We start from the raw sequence: 22,872 nt of genomic DNA, 5'->3' as shown, positions 1-22,872 counted from the left end.
CTGTCTCTTTAGTACAAGATTCCCTTTATCTGTTTCACATTAAAAAGACTGTGACTTTGGAAGATAGTACTTGATTTGGCTATTTCAGGCAGACATCTCAAGTTTCATATAGAACACAATGCCCTGTTTTAATGTACATATTGGCATGTGAGTGTTGTATTACAATTGACTTAAAAAAAGAAAAAAAAGAAAACTAAGTTGGAGTACAGACATCAAAGAATTTATGGCTTGAAGATCTGAAGACCGGTCGACCTGAACACAGTACATTTTTAATTTATGTTCAATTAAGGTCTTTTATAGAAATAAATTGAAACAGGAAACTGTCTGCAACATTAGGCCAGCATTCCACAAAAACTCTCATAGGACTGGTTAGTTAACAACTCCCACAGTTTGCCAGATTCACTCTTTAATGTAGGATCTGAAAAAGCTAAGTTGTATTGCAGTACCCCTCTCTGCTCCTTGTTCAAAGTGTTCCTCACAGAGCTGCTCCTTGTCTTTGAGGTATATTTATATATACACTGAATATTTATGTGTGAACTTTTTAATGTAAGGGATCCTGTCCTCATTGCTTGTTTTTATGCTTGTTATATGTACACAGCTGGCATGTGCTCAGATAAGGCTGATTGCATCATATTCATACAGTATTTATCACACATGGTAAGGAATTGTTAATTTGACTAAGAATACATGTCAGTACAATTAGTATTATTATATTAGAAATGCTATGAGGGTATTGTTGTTTTATACATACCAGGACGCCCCTGTATTCTAAGAGCAAACTCAGTTCAAGTGATTACTCAAGGAGAAATAAAGATTTTAAAATACCACAAGTGTCTTATTCCTGCAGATGTTCATGGTGGCTGTAAATAAATACATTAAATGAACCAAATTTGAAAATGTATTTTCTTTAAAGAATTGGAATAATCCTTATTACCAATCTCAAGTAATTTCTCACATTGTATTTTTTATTCTTTGTGTATCTTGATTTGATGAATGTTTAAACTCAGAGTTACAGAAAGAATACATTAGGACTCAAACATTTATATCCAAGAGTTTGTGGCGATGATGGTGCAGGGGTGTAACATTAATAGATTACAGTCACATTTGATTACATGCACACAATCTTTCTGCATGAAGTGATGCTGTGGTTTAATGACTATTATTAGAACCATGATGGAATGGAAACACAACATTCCTTTGACATATGTCATTAAACCTCTAATAACTTTCTACTCCTAAGCTTTATATGTTTCAAGAGTAAGGTCATTGATAAAAAATACATGCATGAGATAAGGTAGGGAAAATGGGGGGTATAATGTATGAGTCTTAACTATAAAAGGGTATACACAAGATATAAAGTCTTAATCCACATGAAAACACGCTCATTTTTCAACTGCCATATTTAAAGTGGCCACAACCCATATGTTCATAATACAATGACATAATACAATGACACAATCAAACGACGATGTGAAAGGGGTAGCTGAGAGTTATCACCTGAATCTGAAGATCCCATTAGCTTTATGGAGCTTTGTGGAGTTTCAGCTTATTGTTTAGCGGTCTAGCTGCAATTTTACTGTTTAGGTACTGCTTACCGCTCTCATTGCGTTGTTTTTGGGTTCACCAGGGAGCTGTTTTCAATGAAGCTCTAAAAACTTACTGTACACTAGATTCTCAGCACTGAACAGCAGACACAGCAGACACAGTTAGATTAGATCAACTTGCTCAGCTGAGTGGCCTGAACAGACAGACAAACAGAAAAGCCTTATGGTGGGTGGATAAAGCTGGCCCTACCCTTAAGGCAGCATATCTCCTCCCAGAGGGCAGGAACCAAGTGCTCCTCACACCACTGGTACATCTTCGTCGCTTTCACCTCAAAATGGGCCGGGCTATTAGAGGTCAATCAATGCACGCACTATCCGAGCCTCTCAGGTTGTTGGTATGAAGTGAAAACAGGGCCGGAGAAACATGACAGGAGAGGTGGAGCTTTTGACCCTAACAAACTGCTCCCTTTTGAGGAGGAAGTCCAGTATCCAAAGGATCATGTGTGGATCCTCCTGGGGCTCTTGTAATTTGGTTCAGAGGATGTGGGGCTGCATGCAATTGGATGACACAGCAGATGACTGCTTATTTGGCTTCCTCTCCTGGGCTTTTATCCATTGCATCACAGCTAAATAAAATAAATCCATCTGTAGAGCCAAAGTGGTTGAGTGGATTGACAGAATAATACATTTTTGTTTCCCTGTTACGCTGCTGACACATAAACACAGAAAGCAGTGGGCCACACATCTGAAACCCATTTACTGTCAACAGTGAAGAGCACTCCAGGGCCTTTGTTCATTTTTAGAACTTGTCAATGAACTCCTGGACTGAGGGGTTAAGCACATTACTTGCTCAGCATTTCTTTTATCATAACAAACGTAGAAAAATGCTGTTGCCAATTTATCAGCCTGGTCTGCCTGGTGATTTCCATCATTGGAACTGGTGATTTAGGCAGCAACTGTTTTATTATATTATACTATTATTTATACCATTTTATACCAAAACTACATAGTTTGGTCAGAGACACTTCAAGAAATTGGCGGAAGAGGCTCTGCTCTTTTAGGGAGCTGTCAAAGGATCTGAGCAGCAATGAGGACTTTGTTGGGAGAACTACCCTCCTTATCACATACATAAACATTAAATGTTTACACAAGGTATCGTGCTAAACAGCATCCAAAGTGCCACAAGTAAGGCTGTGGGGGGCAAAAAACCCTTAAGTGAAGTAAAAAGACTAACGGTGTGCTTTATTGCTTAAGGATTAATTCATGGATGGATTCATATTGTATATTTGTAAGACAAATAGCAAGAGGTGTTGGGTTATAATAGCCACACTGCACTATTGAGAAACCAAGCATCTGATGAGTAAGTCACTGACTGTGATGCCTGAATGAACCACCTGATGTCAGTCAGTGCTTTAAAGTTACTCAGAGTAAATTAGGAAATGTCACTACTTTTACAAGGTCTGGTACAACTATTCACCTCTCAGTCTGTGGCTTACACAATGCCTATTTGTTTTAAGCTGAATTCATTCAACATCATGGTGGAAAGCCCACTGTTTATTTGGCAGTCAGTGAGCCATGACAGGCATGCAATGATCACACCCATGATCAAAATCTTATCTGGACTGGAAATTTTATGTGGGTCTGGATGCACATTTGAACTGAGCCTTGGATTCTGTAAATTTTATAACACTACTGAACTTGAACTGCACTACTTCTGGCAGCTAGAGCCAGCTGGAGGGAGGGGACAAAGTCAGCCAAAAATTTGAACCTACTTTTCCTCTCTCCCTCCCCCCTATTTTCCCTCTTTACTTAAGTCTTTGTGAGCTGTGCTTACAACACTTAACTGAGTAAAAAGGTAACCTATTCAGTATTATTATTTGGCCCCTTTACATGTTTTCTAGTCCTGTCATATATTTTAAATAAGCAGTATAGTATAGTAGTATAGTATATCTTACCTATTGATAAAATCAATATTAATATTTGTTGGTTTGTTGGTGCTAGCTGATGTGGAGTCATGGCTGTACTGTCTAAACAAAGAGGAATACCAAGTGACATTAACTGGCAAAAATGCTTTATTTGTTAACATGACTATGGGAAAAACAAGGGCGATAAACTGCTACGAAATGCATCTGAGAAGCGCATTAGAGCAAGTGAATGAGTGAAATACAGAGATGTGGAATATGTTGAAACTCTGGATCAAATTCAGGAGTTTCTGGTAAAGGCCAAGTGGGGTTCAGCCCCATAGATGTGAAAGTCTGTGACTGAGATACTGAGAGAGTGAATGTTGGAGTTCCCCCATTGGCCACTGCTCTTTCAAAATGAGTAGGCGGAAACACTTACATACTGATCTTGCTCACTCCATTGGTGGCATTCCCGCCTTGTATCTAGCAAAAGTCCCAAATTGTTTAAACAGACAAAGATGCAGTTAGAGGAAATGCAGTTGGTGAATGTTTGGGAGCTGCTAAAGAGCCTTGTGCATATTTAAAAAACAAACACTCTGGGCTGAGGTTAAGAATGGAGGCTTCTTGGAGATACTGAGCCACACACAGTGACCTAAAATGGCTGATTCTAAGACTGATGGCATTAACCCAATTGATGATCCCAATATTGAAGGCCAGGTTCCTTCTACTGAGTATATGGATGGATCCCAAGGTGTGAAAGACTCAACGCAGCCCATCATATGAGCCCACCCCACAGTTGTCTCAAACATCACCTAGGTCATCTACACCTGCTCACCAAACAGAGCCCTGCCTGCCACCTTATCCGTAATTGACTACAGCTCATAAAGAGTACCAAAATATTTTGCCATAATCTTTTGAAGTACTAGCTAAACCCCTCACAAAGAGGACCTAGGGGGCTACGCCTAAAAGAGATAGACTGACTACTACAGAGCTGCCAATATTCACGCTTTCGCCGTGTGACACACGGTTTTGCCTGTTTTCACACGCACTCACACCACACATCCAATTTCTCACGCAAAAAAAATCCGATCTGGGGCCGAGACTCATACATTCCTTTTTAAACTCCCCGACAGTAGATGCCGCTGATGAGCGCCACTGAACCCTATGCGCTGCACCCATGTATGCTGCACCCCGTTCTATATATACAGTCTATGGCACCCCAAAGTTAGGGACAGAAGAAGAGATACCGAGAAAGACAGCGGGAGAAACTACCTCGAGAAGTCTGATGAGAATCTGAGCTGAGACTATATGGGGTGCCATTTGTAAAGCAGCTCACGCTGAAAATAACAGCAACATTTTGTCACATTTAGCTTCAAACAATGTTTAAAAAACTGGCATGAATTTTTGAGGGTCACTTTTTTGCACATTTACAACAATATTTGTCAACTTAGAGATATTTTAAATAGTTAAATCCAAATATTAAATGTTACACCTAAATGTTAAATGTTAAATCTAAATCTAAATCTAAATCTAAATCTAAATCTAAATGTTAAATCTTAATGTTAAATCTAAATCTAAATCTAAATGTTAAATCTTAATGTTAAATCTAAATCTAAATCTAAATGTTTCGGGTGAAACTAAATATTTAACTAATATGCAAATTCAAAATGCCAGTGACCGGAAGTACCAAAATAAAAGCTCGAGGAGGTCAGTGTGTGTTTATAGTGTCAAATAACAAATAAAAACCATCTCATCCGGGTAAATGGACTGGGTATCATCTGCACAACAGTAAAATTTAATGGAGTGATTCCTAATAATATTGCCTAAGGGTTGATAACTTTCTCCAAAGTTTCCCTTTCTCTCATGAAGCTAAGGCCCTTATTGACAAAATGAGACCTCTGCTTGCTGATGGTGGGTTTGACATCCGACAATGGGCTAGTAATGATTCAGCTGTGATACACCATCTCCCACCAGAGGCTAGGTCCAAAACGAGTGAACTTTGGCTCTCAGAAAATGAAGACCTTAAAAAGCTGACACTAGGACTGCAATGGAACTGTTTCACAGACATGCTGAGTTACAAGAAACGATCAATCATCTACCATCAGCCTACAATGAGGAATATATACGAAGGTTCTGGCAAGCCAATATGATCCTTTGGGCTATCTGTCCCCCTTTCACCATCCATGCAAAGACCCTAGTACAGGATCTATGGCGGAAGGAAAGAGGATGGGATAACATCATCCAAACAGATAGCTTGTTGAAGAAATGGCAAAGATGGGAGCTGGAATTGCAAAATCTCTTTTTGTGTGATTTGTATATTTTTGTGTGATTGCATATTTTAAGCACCATTGCACCAAGACAAATACCTCGTATGTGTAAAAACCTACCTGGCAATAAATCTGATTCTGCAATATCTTTATATTAATTTACATATTTTTATGGTATATAAGAGACAGGAAGGTTACATTTGTTAAATAATATTATGTTGATTCATGTCAGTCTAATCTTTATTTGAAAGATTTATGATACTTAAATGTGTAAATGTTTAAGATGATTTAAACCATGGCAATCATCATCCTAGAAGCACTGAACTGGTTAATAAATGGATGACTGAAGGCAATGCTTGTTTCTCGGTGGTCTGTGGCTCCAGTTAGAACCGTTAGGTCCTTATATATTTGGACACTGACAAAAGTTTTGTTATTTTAGCTGTTTACCACAACATATTCAAGATACAGTTATGTAATCAATATGGGCTTAAAGTGCAGACTCTCAGCTTTAATTTGAGGGTATTTACATCCAAATTGAAGAAAGGGTTTAGGAATTATAGCTCTTTAATATGTAGCCACCTCTTTGTCAAGGGACTAAAGGTAATTGAACAATTGACTGCATGGGCTATTACCTCATTAATCCACCACCAATTAAGCAGGTACTGACCCTGAGATCAGTATGTCATTTTCATGTTGTTCTTACAGTTTTTACTGTGCAAACACTTTTAGCTGAGAACGGAAGAAGAAACAGAAGAAGAAGACAGTAATCGTATGCAACTTGCAATTGCTGTTTTAAAAAACTCTTATAATCATTATAATATAATATAATATAATGACAGGAGTTCATTTATTTGCTTAACTCTTTATTTCAAGAAGTTTTTTTCAAAAGTTGAGCTTTATTTCCTAATGCCAATGAGTGTTTTCTTTCATGAGGTCTGTCAATTTAGACAAACAGGGCAGACTCAGTTATGTAATTGGCTGGTGCTTTATGGTCTGAATGAGCGAACAGCCAGTCAGATCTGGTGTGGTCAGGTCTGCATGTTTACCTTGAATGAAACCTAGGGTCATGTGCTCTTTCAATTGAGACTACAGTATGTAGCTTTTAATTCTGGCTCCAAAAAAGTCCCAGTGGTCTGGCATTACGTCTTAGAGACCTGGTGTGTTTATCTGTGTATTCAGTGGATTCCTGGAGAGGTTTTTGCAGAATTGCAAAATTGACTCATCCTGTGTCGCCAGAAATGAGAAACAGAAGCCCACCCACAATCAGTGAGTCACTTGAAGTCCACCGTGAAGCACCCCAAGAGCTTGTCACTGGAATGGTATGAATGAATGGCGATTTACACTTATCAGTTATCTTCGTGGTTGACTCAATATTGCGAGGGTGTTCAGAGACTGTCAAAATCTTCTATTTTCCCACGATGTTCTCTGTGATGATCGAAGATATCATTTCTCATCTTGCTTTCCTCCCTCTTTGATTTTTGTTTCATTCATTTACCACTTTAATCTTGGAAGTAACCACAGTCATATCCAAACCTATCACACATAAAAGAAAAGCCTGTAAGAGAAAAATAGAGAACCTATGACATGAACACAGTAATGTTGCTTATGAATTTACTCAATGCGCTGCTAACAAGCCTCCCTGTCTTTGTTGGCCCCTATACAGTGAGATTAGTCCGTTAACTTTTTTAAAGCTCCTCGTTATCATTGCACATTCTTCTGCGGACAGGTTAGAGTACCGTTTTAGCCGTTTGACAGCAACCCAGACTTTCCTTGATAAAGCCAAGTTCAACCCCCTTCGTAGTAGAGTCCATTTTGGGTTAAAGTTGTGGACTTCCTGAGTAACTGCTCAATGATTCTCCTGACTCCTGCTGTATGTTTACTAGGGAACAAATGGCAAATCCTGAATATATAAAAAATAACTCTTACTGTCATTATGGTGGGCTTGGTCACAGCTTCCAGAGTTATTTTAAGACACTGGAAAACTGTTGTATCTCCTAATCTGAAAGATTGGACTAATGCAATGGTGGAGACAGCATCTTATGAGTCTATGCTTCACAAACTGTCAGCTAACAAGGAGGGTGGGATGGCCTCTTGGGATCTTTTTTGAACCTACACAAGGACTAATGGAAACTCAGCCTAAGAAATCAGTGACTAAATACAGCATAGCTTCTTCTTCCTTCAGTAGACTTTTCTAATTTTATTTTTCCTGTGTGACATGTTATAATATTTTTATGCCAAAATTCCGAAATGTATGACCAACACCTGTACTCATATACGCTATTAAGAATTCAATAAAAATTTAAATGAAAAAAAAAAAAAAAAAAAAAAAACATATTGTGTGGTTAACAATAATAACACATTTTATTTATATATCCAAACTAAAGACTTACTAGTCACCTATTGGTTCATGATTAAATAACTGTTCTGGCCCCACCTGAAGTTTGAATTTGCCAATCTGACACAAGGCCTCCTTTGAATTAAAAGTCCGGAGGTGGGACGTCGGTGGACATGTAGTCATGTCGTCTCTGGCCTATAAAATCTCCAGGTTTATGCGATATTTTTAAGTGATTTCGCTCATTGGTACTACTGAGACTCTTCCCCTTCACATACTTTTTAGAATCTTGCTCTCTGGTGCAGTTGGATGTCAAATACTCCAAAAAGGCTGCCAGATGTCTCCACTTTGGGCTGTCGGATTGGGTATGAATTTTCCTCTGTGAGAATGTTTTATCTGAATGATTTCTTATAACCTGATTCTTGTAACTAATATGCATTATTTTTCTTTCAGTTTGGCTGATTTACGCCTCCTCCCTTGTCTTTGGTAAGTAATTAGGCTGATTATCCTGGTCTCAAGCAATAGCAGTGACAGTGCTGGGGGGACTGTCTTAATATCAAATACAGTCAGAGAAGCAACACGCATTAAACAAATAGTCAAAAAACAAGGGAGAGAGAGAGAGAGAGAGAGAGAGAGAGAGAGAGAGAGAGAAATAGAGATGTGATTACCATTTCCCCCCTAATCTTGTCCTTAGACCAGAACATATTAAAGATGTGTTTAATATTTTTTTTCATTTCCTTGATTATGTGAATTTTTTTAATTAAGGTAGATTTTTAAGGAATGGGGCGTTTGGGACTATTTATATTTTTTCCCAAATTCCATCTACGATTAAAAATAGCCCACGATCACACACTTTATCAGCAGCTTCAATGGCGCAATGCTGCTGGAACAAGTTATACTTGATCATTTACACTATTTTTACGCGATTTAAATTTTTTCTTGGAACGGTGTGAACAGTAGAAACTGTAGAATAATTAAGGGATAATGACAATGGAGGTTTCTGTGGTTGTTTCACAACAGCCTGGTGGTTATTGTGTGATGCGTAATTGTGGCTCGACAGCGCGCAACATCACTCCAATTAGAGACTGCAGGTGGAACAGATAATACCTCAGGTGGATGTAATGAGAGTCATCTATATAAAAGAAGGGCCTTAAGTACAGGTTGCTAACAGTCGTGGATTACAGAGCTGGTAAAACTCATCACTTATCAATCTTTTATAGTGCCATAACCGGAATAAAAAGCATTTTGTCTGGTCACACGTAACAGGTTGAATACAAATGGAAAGACGAGCATAACTTGAATAAAAGGGGTGTGTGAGATTCATAGAGGTTCATGAGGTTGTGCTTTCACCAAATGAAGTGACAAAAATGGTATGGAAGATAGGTGCGCTGAGCTGTCCATCTGCGCGGGCAGCGGAGATTCTGATAATAAAAAAAAGAGTTGCCTAAACAGGAATTTCTTTTTGTTGACAGAGTCTGCTGTGGGAGATATAGACAGTTGGTGAGTGTTACCTTCCTAACTCCTAATGCTATCTCTGTGTGTTTGTTTCATTATATTTTTCCCTGCTTGTGGCAGCGAGCTGTAGGCATATGTCCTCGTCGGCGTGTCTGTCCCACGGAAGCCCTAAACAGGCATGGATAGATTGAAACATTATTTTAATGTGGTTATCTTGAGATCGCAATTTAATTATTAATTCATCATTAATTATTTCGTTATCTCAACAAATGTTGAATCTCCTGATAACGGACTGTGGGTATCAGAATCATAAATACTTTAATAATCCCCGTGGGGAAATTACTTATAGTATGTAGTAGTAGGTATGTCGCTGTCTGAAGAAAAAAGCAGATTTCTTGAGATAATGAGATAATAAACACATAAGATTCAGAAGACACGGTCATAACAGACACACACTACTCTGTGGGCTGAGTTCTGAAGCAAACCATGTGAACATTTTATGAACTTTTGTTATTTGTTCTATATATTCAATGTTCATGTAATTTGTGCGTTCCAGTATCTGTGTGGCGCAACCTAAAGGACTGGAAATTACCTTCTGTTCAGAAGAGAAAAATGGACGCACTGTAAAAGGTAATAATAATAATAATAATAATAATAATAATAATAATAATAATAACAGTAGTTTAAGTAATTAAAATGTATTTGACTCATCCTCCATACAGCTTGCTGTGGACAGACCTACAATCCCAATGACGAAATATGCCGTGATAATAGTAAGTGGAACTGCACACAGAACATTTGAAAGATACAAGCTAGATGCACAAACTGTGCTTACATTACAATTAATATTAAAAATGCAGTTTATTAAAAATCTAGTATAAAAGCTTTAGCAGTTAATTAGGCTCTTCTGACAAAATCATTTTCAGTATCCAAATCTGATATATTTCAGCAAAGCACTATTACTCATTCTGTACAGTATGAAAGTCAGTTTGTATAGTCTCATTCATCTTAAAGAAGAGGGGCAGAACAGGAACAATAGACATATCTAGATCTTAATAATATAAGGAAGGTACCTTTAACATATACCAAAACTTTATTGTAATTATTAGAGATTAAGAGATTGAGATTAGATTAGAGATGAATGAGCATGCACCAGTGTCAGTGAATCATTAATAAGGATAATACTATAACACTGTTTGCAGTAATTATGTTTATAAAAAAAAGATGCCGTAGAAAGAAAAATCCTTTGTGAACAAGACAGAAGAATGCAGTGACATTAATTTATTTATTACGTTTGTGTAACATACCTTTAAGTTGTACTAAGTGTACTTCCCATCTGTTGTGATACATATTCTAATTACTTCTAATGGACTGTAGCACAGATGGTGTTGGGATAAATCGATACAGTATCATCATCATTATTATTTTTTCCACAGTCATTATAGATATGAAATCAATGTTGTGCTGTGGTGCTCCTGGCCACAAGCGTGTCTTAATGAAGAACTCCACTGACCACCAGTGCTGTGGACGTGACAACCAGTACAACACTAAGAATGAGAGCTGCAACGTCATAAATGGAACTTTAATAGTACAAAAGTCATGGGAAAGGTAATCCCTTCCCCCTTCATTTTAGAAATCTGTTTAATATTGTACTTTCACACAAAAATCTTTTTGATTATTACATAGACACTTTAGTGATAGTACATTTTTAATAGAGGAAATCTGATTGATAAGAAACCTGATCTGAATACAAGAATTCCTGAATCACATGCAGGGCTAAAATCTACTGCTGACAACTTGAATATATGAGGAGAAACCTAACAAATAAGAATAATATTCTCAACCTTTTTCTCAATAAGGGCTATATAATTGCTGTGCTGGGTTAAGGGCAGGATCAAAGCCATTCGGGTGCTTTGCATCTAATAAACCATGCAGTGAACTATGGATACAATAGCCTACCTTGAACATGAACAGGCTCTCTGAATTTCACTGGATGAGGTTGGAAAAGATTAAGCATTGTTTGTGAGGAATTGTTGCAGAGGTAGATTCTGTCTAGCTTCTACATGTAGAGCATACAGAGTCCCAGGCTTCAAGCCACAAATAAAAGCAGTGAAGATCTGAAAGATTCAGCAGTTTTAAGAATACTAAGAACATTTAGAAGATATAGATCCAAATAAACCATGATCAATCACAAAAAAATGAACCACAAAGTGGTCTACTAAACCTATTAAATCCCTAATACTTAGCCATGTTTACCTGGTACTAAACAAGATAACAAGCCTTATGCACACAGAGCCAGAAAGTTTGTCCTTATCTAAACATCCTAATCCACAGATAGCAAGGCACTTAAGGGTTATGTGATCCTCTCACATTAAACAGGAAAGGTGCAGATGTATCAGATTCAGCTAGAGCAGTGGTTCTCTTCTACATCAAGCCACTGACCTTTAGTTGATAAGATGGATCCCTGTCTGATAAGATCATTCTTAAAAAATGTTCATTGGGCTTTTAGCCAATGAAATAAGTATAACAATATAATAATAGTGAAATTAAATTATTCTCAATTTTTATTTAGACTCCTGTGGAAGCATGTCAAGGACAGTTTGAGAACCACTGTGCTAGAGAAATCTATACGTTTACCATGTTGGGGCTAAATTTACAGCTATTTACTCACATTTATTGTTGCATTTATGTAACATACTTTAATCTATTGATTCTAATAGACTGTAGTGTAGATGGTACTGAACACTGCTCATCATCTGAGTGTTGGCTCATACAAAAGTGACACAGTATCATTATGATCTTTTCCAAAGATGTTATTGATGAGCACAAGGAGTTGTTCGACAACACAGAAATCTCTCGTAGAACCAAAAAAACATACCGTTGCTGTAGACACGAGCAGGGCAACAACAGCTTTCTACTACAGTTTCATTCATCTTAGAAATCTGTTAAATATTGTGCTTTCAGATTTATGTTCACTGTACAGGCAGCATTTTTCCCACAACCTCTGCCTTATAAACCAACGTTTATGTTTCCCATTCTACCCTAACTGTGTTGTCTGTTATTCATCCTCTCACACCTCTGTTTAGGTTGAGTTTCCCAGAAAGACAGGACTCGTTTGAAGATTTCAATCATGACTCTATTCTCCACCCAGTCTATCTTAATTATTTCAAGGTGTTATTTTCCTAAGGTTGGAACTGATTAATCTGTTCTTGCATGTGGAAAAACTCATCTGTACAATGTAAATCAGTGGTTCCCAACCTTTTTCCTGAAGAAACCCCTTTTTTAAATCACTGAGTGAACTGACAAACCCCTAAGTAACATATTTTATGGATATTAACAAAACAATTGCTGAAACGTTTTATACAATTCTCTGTCTGTATTGTGTTTGTTTTTTAACAATCATAAATACTTAATAAGCTTTTTATTTTGACAAATTAGTTCTATTAGATCTGTGTACTTTTCTAATGCACGATGAGGCTGTTTAGCAGGGAGTGAAGACTGTGAATATAGCTTGTGTTCAGATCTTCCATGTTAAGACCTAAAATAATCTAAACTTTAAAAAAAACACAATTTAGTTTCCTTCACGGAAATGAACTAAATTCTGAGATATAGGCCTTCTGTGTGTATTTTTAAAGTTTTCTTATGCCTCTTAAAATCAAGAAGGACCTCGCGACCCCTTGTGAAGCTTTGACAACCTACTGGGGGGTCCAGACCCCCAGATTGGGAGCCACTGATGTAAATGTTACATACTACAGTAGAAGTTAGGCTAAACAAACTAGTGTTTGTTTCATATAGAAAGTTAAAGTAACTTAGACTTCTAAGCTATCATATGAGCCCACGGAAATATGTTCTTCAGGATATTATGCTAGTCATTCATTTTATGTTAGTTTTATTTCTGCACTGTAATGATTTTAAATGGCAACTGTTTGCACACAATATTTCACCTAGCCTGAATTACAGTATCAACAGGGGGACAGTGAGCAACTGACCCCAAACAAGCAATAAATTAGCATTTCATCAAACACATTAGGGATGCAAATAGGCTATCAAGATCTGGTTTTTAATATGTAGTAGTAACAATGGCATCATTTAGCAAAGATACTGTCTCCTTTAATGCACTGTAGTAGCCCTTTTTAGAATATATATAAATGTGTTATATATATTACAATAATACAACCAGCTCACAATTTTACAATGTATGTTTATTTAGAACATATGGGGCCATATACTGTATTTACTTATGGAGTGCTTTATGTTTGCATTTTTGAATAAATAAAGTGAACTGCAAATTAATTTCACATGTTGTGTCTTTATACTCTAAATGACGTGGTAATGTGGTAATGACTAATCTCTTATTCTGCTTTGTTTCTCTCCTGTTTCCCTCCTGTTTCCCACCCACTTATGTATGATGCAGACTGTAACTGGAAAGTAAAAAGAGACATTTAGAAATACACATTGACAGCTTTAACATTTTTTGTTGTATTAACAATGGATTTTGTCAGACTGTACGTAAATCTATTCAGGATTCATGGTTTCTTGTGGTTTCTTTAGTCTCCACGTCTCAAAGGGAGCCAGAGCCTTCAGCTACTAAGCCCCTCTTCTGTGGAACCAGCCTGGAGTCCTTCGTGGTTGCGCCTACTGCCATGGTCATGCTTGACGCCCCCTGCTAATATTCTTATTCTTATTATTCTGATTATTATTATTGCTGTGATCATTCCTGTCATCATCATAATAATTGTTAGTCATATTTCTTCCATTATATTTGTTATTGTTACTAGCGTTGTTGCTGCATTCAGGGGTAAGGTTCTGTGAACATAAAGCAGACTATATGATGTTGTGTTATTCCATGTTTAATTTTACAGGCTTACAGTACAATATTTTATTTTCATGTATGTTCATCCTCATGTTTCACATTCTGGCTGTCTCACCCTAGTTAGGAGAGGTGTTATTCAATGTGCCATGAGCTAAGCACAAGACCAAGGCTTTCTCAGGGAGAGTTGGGCATCAGATGTGTTACGACTACTGTTTATCAGACGTCACCAATAGACATCCTTGGGAAAGAGGCATATAATAGAGTGATTTTCTTTGTTCAAGTCAGTTGTATCCTGGGACAACTCGGTTTGTGTGATGCAAATAAATCCTGTACATTTGTGAATAGTGAAAACTGTCATTTCTCTTTGCTTTCTATGAGTCTGTGTCACCATTCTGGGTACCTTCAGTGGGAGTTTGTGGTCTCTCACTATAGTCAGATAGCAGATAGACATCAGTTGAGGTGCATTGAGACAAGAAAAATTAAACCACAACACTGTGCATCTCTGGCTCTTTCTCCACCTCCCCAGTTCAACCAGGAAGACTATTCTTTTGCATATAGGCTTAATTTATCTTTCCCTCCTGCATTGTTGGCCGTAATCATTTTGCTGCTGTCTTTTTAAATATGATTCTTTCTCTCTGCCTTCAGTTCATTCCTGCTGCTTTTAAACGAACCAGCCACCACTGTTGCACTCACTGTTTGGCCCCTCAATCCCAAAAATCTCCTCATAGAATCTAAGTGCCGAAGACCAGTGTTGGGAGTAACGGCGTTTAAGTATAACGGCGTTACTAACGGCGTTATTTTTTCATTAACGGAGTAATCTAATTTATTACTTTTCCCATCGTTGCAACGCCGTTACCGTTACTGAGAATGTAAAGTGGCGCGTTACTTGCGTTACTACAATGTGGTTGAATGAAGCGCAGCAGTGTCAGGCTTTCTGACAGCCACACATCAGCTGCGGGAGAGAGCAGCTGTCTCACTGCACGCTGTCTCACTATTCAATTCAATTCAATTCAATTCAATTTTATTTGTGTAGCGCCAATTCATAACAGAAGTTATCTCAGGACACTTTTCAAATAGAGCAGGTCTAGACCGAACTCTTTAAAACATTAATTACAGACACCCAACAGTAACACCATGAGCAAGCACTTGGTGACAAGGGCAAGGAAAAACTGCCTGTTAAAAGGCAGAAACCTAGGACAGATCCTCCGGCTCTAGGTGGGTGGTCGTCTGTCTCGACCAGTTGGGGGGTGAGAGAGAGAGAGAGAGAGAGAGAGAGAGAGAGAGCGAGAGACAGACAGACAGGTGCACAGCAACAACAGTATTGGCAATGGCAATGTAGCAGGACCATGGCAGGAGGCTCCACCAGGATCGACAAGAACCTGCGAGACGAGAAAGCACAAGAACTCCGGGGAAGAAGTGAAGTTAGTAACATGCATTAATGGGACATGAATGAGTGAAGAAAGAGAGAGGAAGAGAGGAGCTCAGTGCACCATGGGAAATCCCCCGATAGTCTAGGCCTATAGCAGCATAACGAAGGGATGGTTCAGGACTCACCTGATCCAGTCCTAACTATAAGCATCATCAAAGAGGAATGTCTTAAGCCTACTCTTGAATGTGGTGAGGGTGTCTGCCTCCCGAACCACAACTGAAAGCTGGTTCCACAGGAGAGGAGCTTGGTAACTGAAGGCTCTGGCTCCTGTTCTACTTTTAGAGACTATAGGAACCACAAGTAGCCCAGCATTCAGAGAACGTAGTGTTCTAGAGGGGTAATAGGGTACTATAAGCTCTTTAAGATATGAAGGGGCCTGACCATGAAGAGCTTTATAGGTGAGGAGGAGGATTTTAAATTCTATTCTACATTTTACAGGGAGCCAATGCAGAGAAGCTAGTACAGGAGAGATGTGATCTCTTTTTCTAGTTCCTGTCAGTACTCGTGCTGCAGCGTTCTGAATTAATTGGAGCGTTTTAATGGACTTATTGGGGCAGCCTGATAATAAAGAGATGCAGTAATCCAGCCTTGAAGTAACAAATGCATGGATTAGTTTTTCTGCATCTGTCTGTGATAGTATGTGTCTAATTTTTCTAATATTACGTAAATGAAAGAAGGCAGTCCTAGAGGTCTGCTTTATGTGGGAGTTAAATGACAAATCCTGATCAAAGATAACTCCAAGATTCCTGACAGTGGTGCTAGAGGCCAAGTTAATGCCATCTAGAGTAACTATATCTTTAGACAGTGAGTCTCTAAGGTTTTTGGGGCCAAGAACAAGAATTTCGTTTTTTTCTGAGTTTAACATCCGAAAATTGCAGGTCATCCAGGACTTTATGTCCTTAAGACATGTTTGTAATTTAGATTATTGATTAATTTCATTGGGCTTGATTGATAGATATAACTGCGTATCATCTGCATAACAGTGAAAGTTAATGGAGTGATTCCTAATAATGTTGCCTAAAGGGAGCATATATAAAGTAAATAGTATTGGTCCAAGTACAGAACCTTGTGGAATTCCATGACTAACTGTAGTATTTATTGAAGATTCATCGTTAACATGTACAAACTGCGAGCGATCTGATAAATATGACTTTAACCAGCTTAGTGCGGTTCCTTTAATGCCAATTTGATGCTCAAGTCTCTGTAAAAGAATATTATGGTCAATGGTGTCAAATGCAGCACTAAGATCAAATAATACAAGTACAGAGACAAGTCCATTGTCAGAAGCAGTCAGAAGGTCATTATTAACTTTAACCAGAGCTGTCTCTGATGAACTCTAAATCCTCAAATAAACTATTGTTATGTAGAAAGTCACACAACTCTTTGGCGACTACTTTCTCCAGAATGTTAGAGAGGAAGGGGAGGTTAGAAATCGGTCTATAGTTGGCTAAAACCCCTGGGTCAAGAGTGGACTTTTTAAGAAGGGGTTTAATTACAGCTACTTTAAAGGACTGTGGTACATATCCTGATAATAAAGAAAGATTAATCATATCCAGTAAAGAAGTGCCAATTAAGGGAACAACTTCTTTAAGCAGCCTAGTTGGGATCGGGTCTAATAGACAGGTTGATGGCTTCGATGAAGAAATGATTGAAGTTAACTGATGAAGATCGATAGCAGAAAAACAGTCTAAATATATATCTAAGTTTACATTGACAGAAGTCCCTGAACTTGGAGAGCCACTGATAACTGTTGATGGCAGTTGGTGATTAATTTTTTCTCTAATAGTAATAATTTTATTATAGAAGCTCATGAAGTCATTGCTACTTAAGTTTATGGGGATATGTGGCTCGATAGAGCTGTGACTCTCTGTCAGCCTGGCTACAGTGCTGAAGAGGAACCTAGGGTTGTTCTTATTTTCTTCTATTAGTGCTGAGTAATAGGCTCCTCTGGCATTACGGAGGGCCTTTCTATAGGTTTTAAGATTATCATGCCAATTTGAGCGATATTCTGATAATTTGGTAGAGCGCCATTTCCTTTCAGATTTCCTCGCTATTTGCTTTAACTGGCGGGTTTGGTGGTTATACCAAGGTGCTAGTCTCCTACGTTTTAATAATTTCCTTTTTATAGGAGCGATAGAGTCTAATGTTGATCGTAGTGAGCCTGTAGCACTATCGACAAGATTATCAATTTCAGAGGGACTAAAGTCGTTATAGGATTCTGTTAAATTCAGACATGGCATTGAATTAAACACTGAAGGAATCTCCTCCTTAAATTTAGCTACAGCACTGTCAGATAGCCATCTGCTGTAGGAAGTTTTGCCTAATGGCTTATAATCTAATAGTATGAATTCAAAAGTTATTAAATAATGGTCAGATAGGAAAGGATTATGTGGGAACACTATTAAATGTTCAATATCAATGCCATATGATAGAACAAGGTCAAGAGTGTGATTAAAACAATGAGTTGGTTTATTTACACTCTGACAGAAGCCAATTGAGTCTATTAATGATATAAATGCGTTACTAAGGCTGTCATTGTCAACATCCACATGAATATTAAAATCACCTACAATAATTACTTTATCTGATTTAAGGACTAAACTTGATAGAAACTCTGAGAATTCAGATATAAAATCAGAGTCGGTCCGAGCGCGGTACACTATAACAAATAGAACTGGTGCGTGTTTTCCAGTTTGGGTGAGAAAGACTAAGAACAAGGCTTTCAAATGAATTATAATTTAGTTTAGGTTTAGGGTCCATTAAAACACTCGAATCATATATGTCTGCCACTCCACCTCCTCGGCCTGTGCCTCGAGGAATGTGAGTATTAATATGACTGGGGGGGTGGATTCATTTAGGCCAACATACTCCTCGTGGGACAACCAGGTCTCAGTAAGACAAAGTAAATCAATTTCATAATCTGATATTAATTCATTCACTAAAACAGCTTTAGAGGACAGAGACCTGATATTTAACAGCCCACATTTCATTCTCTTATTTTGTGATACTGAGGAGTTGGTTTTAATTTTTATTAGATTTTTATGTTGAACTCCTCTTGTTTTTATTTCTTTAAATAATTTAGGTGGTCGGGGGACAGACACAGTCTCTATGGGGTTTTGGGTGGGTGACTGTTCTAAAGAAAGAGCAGAGAAGTGTGTAAGACAGCAGCTCTTCTTCCTGGTCCTAACTCTGGACTGTCAGGTTTTAGAGATAAACTTCGCCATATTTCTAGATAAGAGAGCCGCTCCATCCAAAGTGGGATGGATGCCGTCTCTCCTAATCAGACCAGGTTTTCCCCAAAAAGGCTTCCAAAGCCCACATCGTTTTCTGGACCCCACCTCGACAGCCAGCGGTGGAATGACGACATGCGGCTATACATGTCATCGCTGGTCACACTGGGGAGGGGTCCAGAGAAAACTACGGAGTCCGACATAGTTTTAGCATAATTACACACCGACTCCACATTAACTTTAGTGACCTCCGATTGGCGTAAACGGATGTCGTTACCGCCGACGTGGATAACAATCTTACTGTATTTACGTTTATCTTTAGCCAGCAGTTTTAAATATGATTCAATGTCGCCGCTCTGGCCCCAGGGAAACATTTAACTATGGAGCTGTCAATTACCAGAGTTGGTTCCTCAGCGGGTGTGTCGCTGAGTGGGGACAATGTATTAGAAACATGAATGGGTTGGTGGTGACCTGTGGGCTTCGGCGTTTTAGTCTTCCTTCGCTCAGTCACCCAGCCTCCCTGTCTGCCCGGCTGCTCGGGAACTACCGGAGGAACTACCGGAGGAACTACCGGAGGAACTACTGGGGGCTGACTAACTATAGCGGCTAAAGATATCTCCGTGCTGCGGTACCGTTCCTCTAACTCACTAAGCCTCGCCTCCAGCGCAGTAAATAAACTACATTTAATACAGATACCATTATCTTTAAAGGAGGCAGAGGAATAACTAAACATCTGACACACTGAGCAGGACAGAGGAGAGGGAGAAGCCATAGCTAACTGCTAATGCTAATGAAGCGATGAAGTGAAAAGTCGCTAAAAGAAGGAGAAACTCCGAGTGCTTAGGTAGAACTAATCTACGTTTAAATGTTAAGCGGGAAAATAACCGCTGTAACGAGTAAAACTAATTTATATTTAGCGTTCACTGACAGAGCTACAGCACCAAACAGTGTACAGAGCAGGAAGGAAACCGGAAATGAGTCAGTACGCTTGCCGTAGCACGTCCTCACTACTACTGTAAACACAAGACAGAGACAATGGCGACGAGCCAGGGAAATCCAAAGGTAGCGTTTACAAACTGAAAGTACCGACACTACTTCTCGCTTACTGAAGTTAAAGGCAATAATGTTTATGTAACGTGTGAATTTTATTTTCAATATTTATTTTTTATATACTTTTATTTCTATGCATATGACCGACTGCAATCTATTGAGTTCAAATAAATCCCAAATGTTCTAAAATACTGTATATAGTGTTTTTATTCTTCATTCAGTTATTATAAACATCTTTGACGTTATAGAAGATGTCATAGAATGTAATAGCGTCATACAACATACAATATAACGTCACAGTTACTTTGCTGAGTAACTAATTACTTTTATGATGTGGTAACTGAGTTACTAACTCAATTACTTTTTGGGAGAAGTAATTTGTAACTATAACTAATTACTTTTTTAAAGTAATACTGCCGAAGACTTTCTGTTGACTAAAAGCTTAAACTGAATTTGTTACTTGCAGTTTTGTTTTAATAACTGAAATATATAAATTGATGTGACAGAAACTGTGTTGACATGATAGCACTTCAAAGCAAACATTATTTTTCCACCCATTCTATTCTAATGAAGGCCTAACAATGTGCTGAATGGTAAAGGTACTTATGTTTTTCTTAGTGCAGCTTTGGGTTTGAGGTTTTAGAGCCATTGCCTTTACCAAGCTACATTTGTACAAACATTTTGTTTCTGTATTGTTATTGTATAGTTAGATGCAAGATTTTATAAAATAGAAGCCACACCCACTCAACAAGGGTGTTTTAAACTATTTTAAACAATCAAACATCAAATAAACATGTCTTTTAAGATGTATGTGTTTACTGACATTTATAGATTTTACTATACACATCTGGTTTCTTGAATATCAAAGACTGGAATATTTTATGTTGTAAAAATACCAAACAATTGTTGAGGAATTTCTGTATTTCAAAAACTCATTCCTCGCGCGTTCGTTTAATGAAGCAATAGGAGAAGATTTAGTTTACTCAATAATCAGCTTTATTCTTAACACCAGTAGAATGTGCAAAGTTTACAGAGCTCTGGGTTCAACAACGATTAACCTGACATGCACAAGGTTTGCCAGTTCACGAAGTCTGAGCAACCTCTTGTTTCTAACATCAGTTCTTATATTTTTGCAGATAACACACATAGCACCAGATGGTAGAATCTCCACCCCTCGTCCACTTGGTATCTCGACTCCAAGGATGGTGTTGTTGGGGTAGCCACAACCTGGAACTGGAAGGAGTCCGTCTGGCTCCATCATTGTTTTGTCTGATACTGACCTCGGAGGTCGTGTTTACCGCTATCTCTCCAAAAGAATGTCATGTTATATCTGCAACTACCCACACTCTTCTCCCTTATACTGTGCCTGCTATTCATATTCATTAGTAACTTATAATTCTATAACACATCATACAAACATCTAATATTCATTACTTTATTTCTGTTATTAGTATTCCCTTAACAGCCCTTTATCAATGTAAGCATAATCAATGTAAGCAGACATATTTCTATTCTAGTTAATAATCATACAGGTAAAAATATATAGAGTATAAATCACAGAATATCGCAACACTATGGACACTTTGACTTGTGACCTTTTGACAAATTTATGTTGTCGGACAAATGTGCTGCTTTCCCCTCCTCTCTTTCAGCACTTTCCTGTAAAATATATGTGTTCAACCATTCAGGATGTACAAAATATCCTTGTCATGCCTTCTACTTCTTCTGGGTTTATGAAAAGACACCTAAAACACCACTCTGTTTAACCACAGTAATGATGTGGTCCTAAGGGAATGTGGAAATCAAGACTGAGGTTTTATACACTCCAGGGATAATGTCCCCCTCTGCCGGAGAGCTAAAACTCACATGGAGAAATAAGCTGTGCACTCTCGTCGTCGCCAAGTGCTTGCTCGTGGTGGGGACTGTTGGGGACTGTTGGGTCTCTGTAAATACTTTTATAAGGAGTATGGTCTAGACCTACTCTAATTTGAAAAGTGTCCCGAGATAACTTCTGTTATGAATTGTTACGTCACTGTGAGGGCCATTCCAAAACCTTCAGCTGGTGACGCTTTCAAGTCCATGATTCATTTAAAGATATTTTTAGGATCCTTAGGTAGAAGCGTTTTTCTTTCAGCTTCAGGTTCCCCTCCCTTTTTTTTCCTTTTTTTTTAACAGATGGTGTGATTGCTTCCAGAACCGAAGACTCAGAGAACACCCAAGTATGAGAAATCCCTACCATAAAAACAGAATGAACAGCACTACGACATAAAATTATGCCTTTTTTTTTTTATCTTAAACAGCTTTAAATACCTTATGGCAAGCTACCCATACAGTTAACAAAGAAACCTTGAGTTGAAAGGTGCTCTGTGCTTCACAGTTTCACTTAAGGTGCCAAGTGACATTACATCACAGTGGGCGAGGGCGGTGTGGGCAGAGTCTGATGGCCTGGGGGAAGAAACTGTTAGAGTATTTCTGTTAGTGTTGGGTGATACCGCAAGAATTGGTATTGCTCCAATACTGATCGAGTACAGCCTGTTTATGAACTAAACAATTTGCCGTCGTTTCATTTGTAACCTGAAAATAAAGCTACACAGCACTCCTCTTTCTCTCCGCCATTCTTCTGCCCCGTCTCTTATCTGTGTGTGTGTGTGTGTGTGTGTGTGTGTGTGTGTGTGTGTGTGTGTGTGACTCTTGGCCGGCAGACCTGCTTGCTTGTTTACCTGCGTTAAGTGACATTAAAGCACAAGAGGGGGGAGGAGGAGCAGAGTGTGCCTGGCTGTGCTCCGCGCTGTGACAGGAGCGGCACTCAAAAGCAGCGGCACTTAGAGACAGACAGCCAGGTCGCCTCCGC

The 22,872-nt window shown here is 38.4% G+C and overlaps 1 long non-coding RNA gene across 2 annotated transcripts; it reads left to right on the top strand.

Moving 5' to 3' along the window:
• Positions 1 to 18,932: 18,932 nt before the first annotated feature.
• On the top strand, positions 18,933 to 22,636 carry LOC127362890 (uncharacterized). 2 transcript variants are annotated; one of them, XR_007884602.1, is made up of 2 exons: positions 18,933 to 19,599; positions 21,158 to 22,636. It is a non-coding gene; the product is annotated as an uncharacterized LOC127362890 (long non-coding RNA). The 2 variants fall into 2 exon arrangements; XR_007884603.1 differs by having other exon boundaries at positions 18,933 to 20,033.
• Positions 22,637 to 22,872: the final 236 nt, after the last annotated feature.

The sequence above is a fragment of the Dicentrarchus labrax genome, unplaced genomic scaffold (genome assembly GCF_905237075.1).
Source record: "Dicentrarchus labrax unplaced genomic scaffold, dlabrax2021, whole genome shotgun sequence".
In the NCBI taxonomy this organism is placed as follows: Eukaryota; Metazoa; Chordata; class Actinopteri; family Moronidae; genus Dicentrarchus; species Dicentrarchus labrax.
This window is presented reverse-complemented; position numbering and strand designations above follow the sequence as displayed.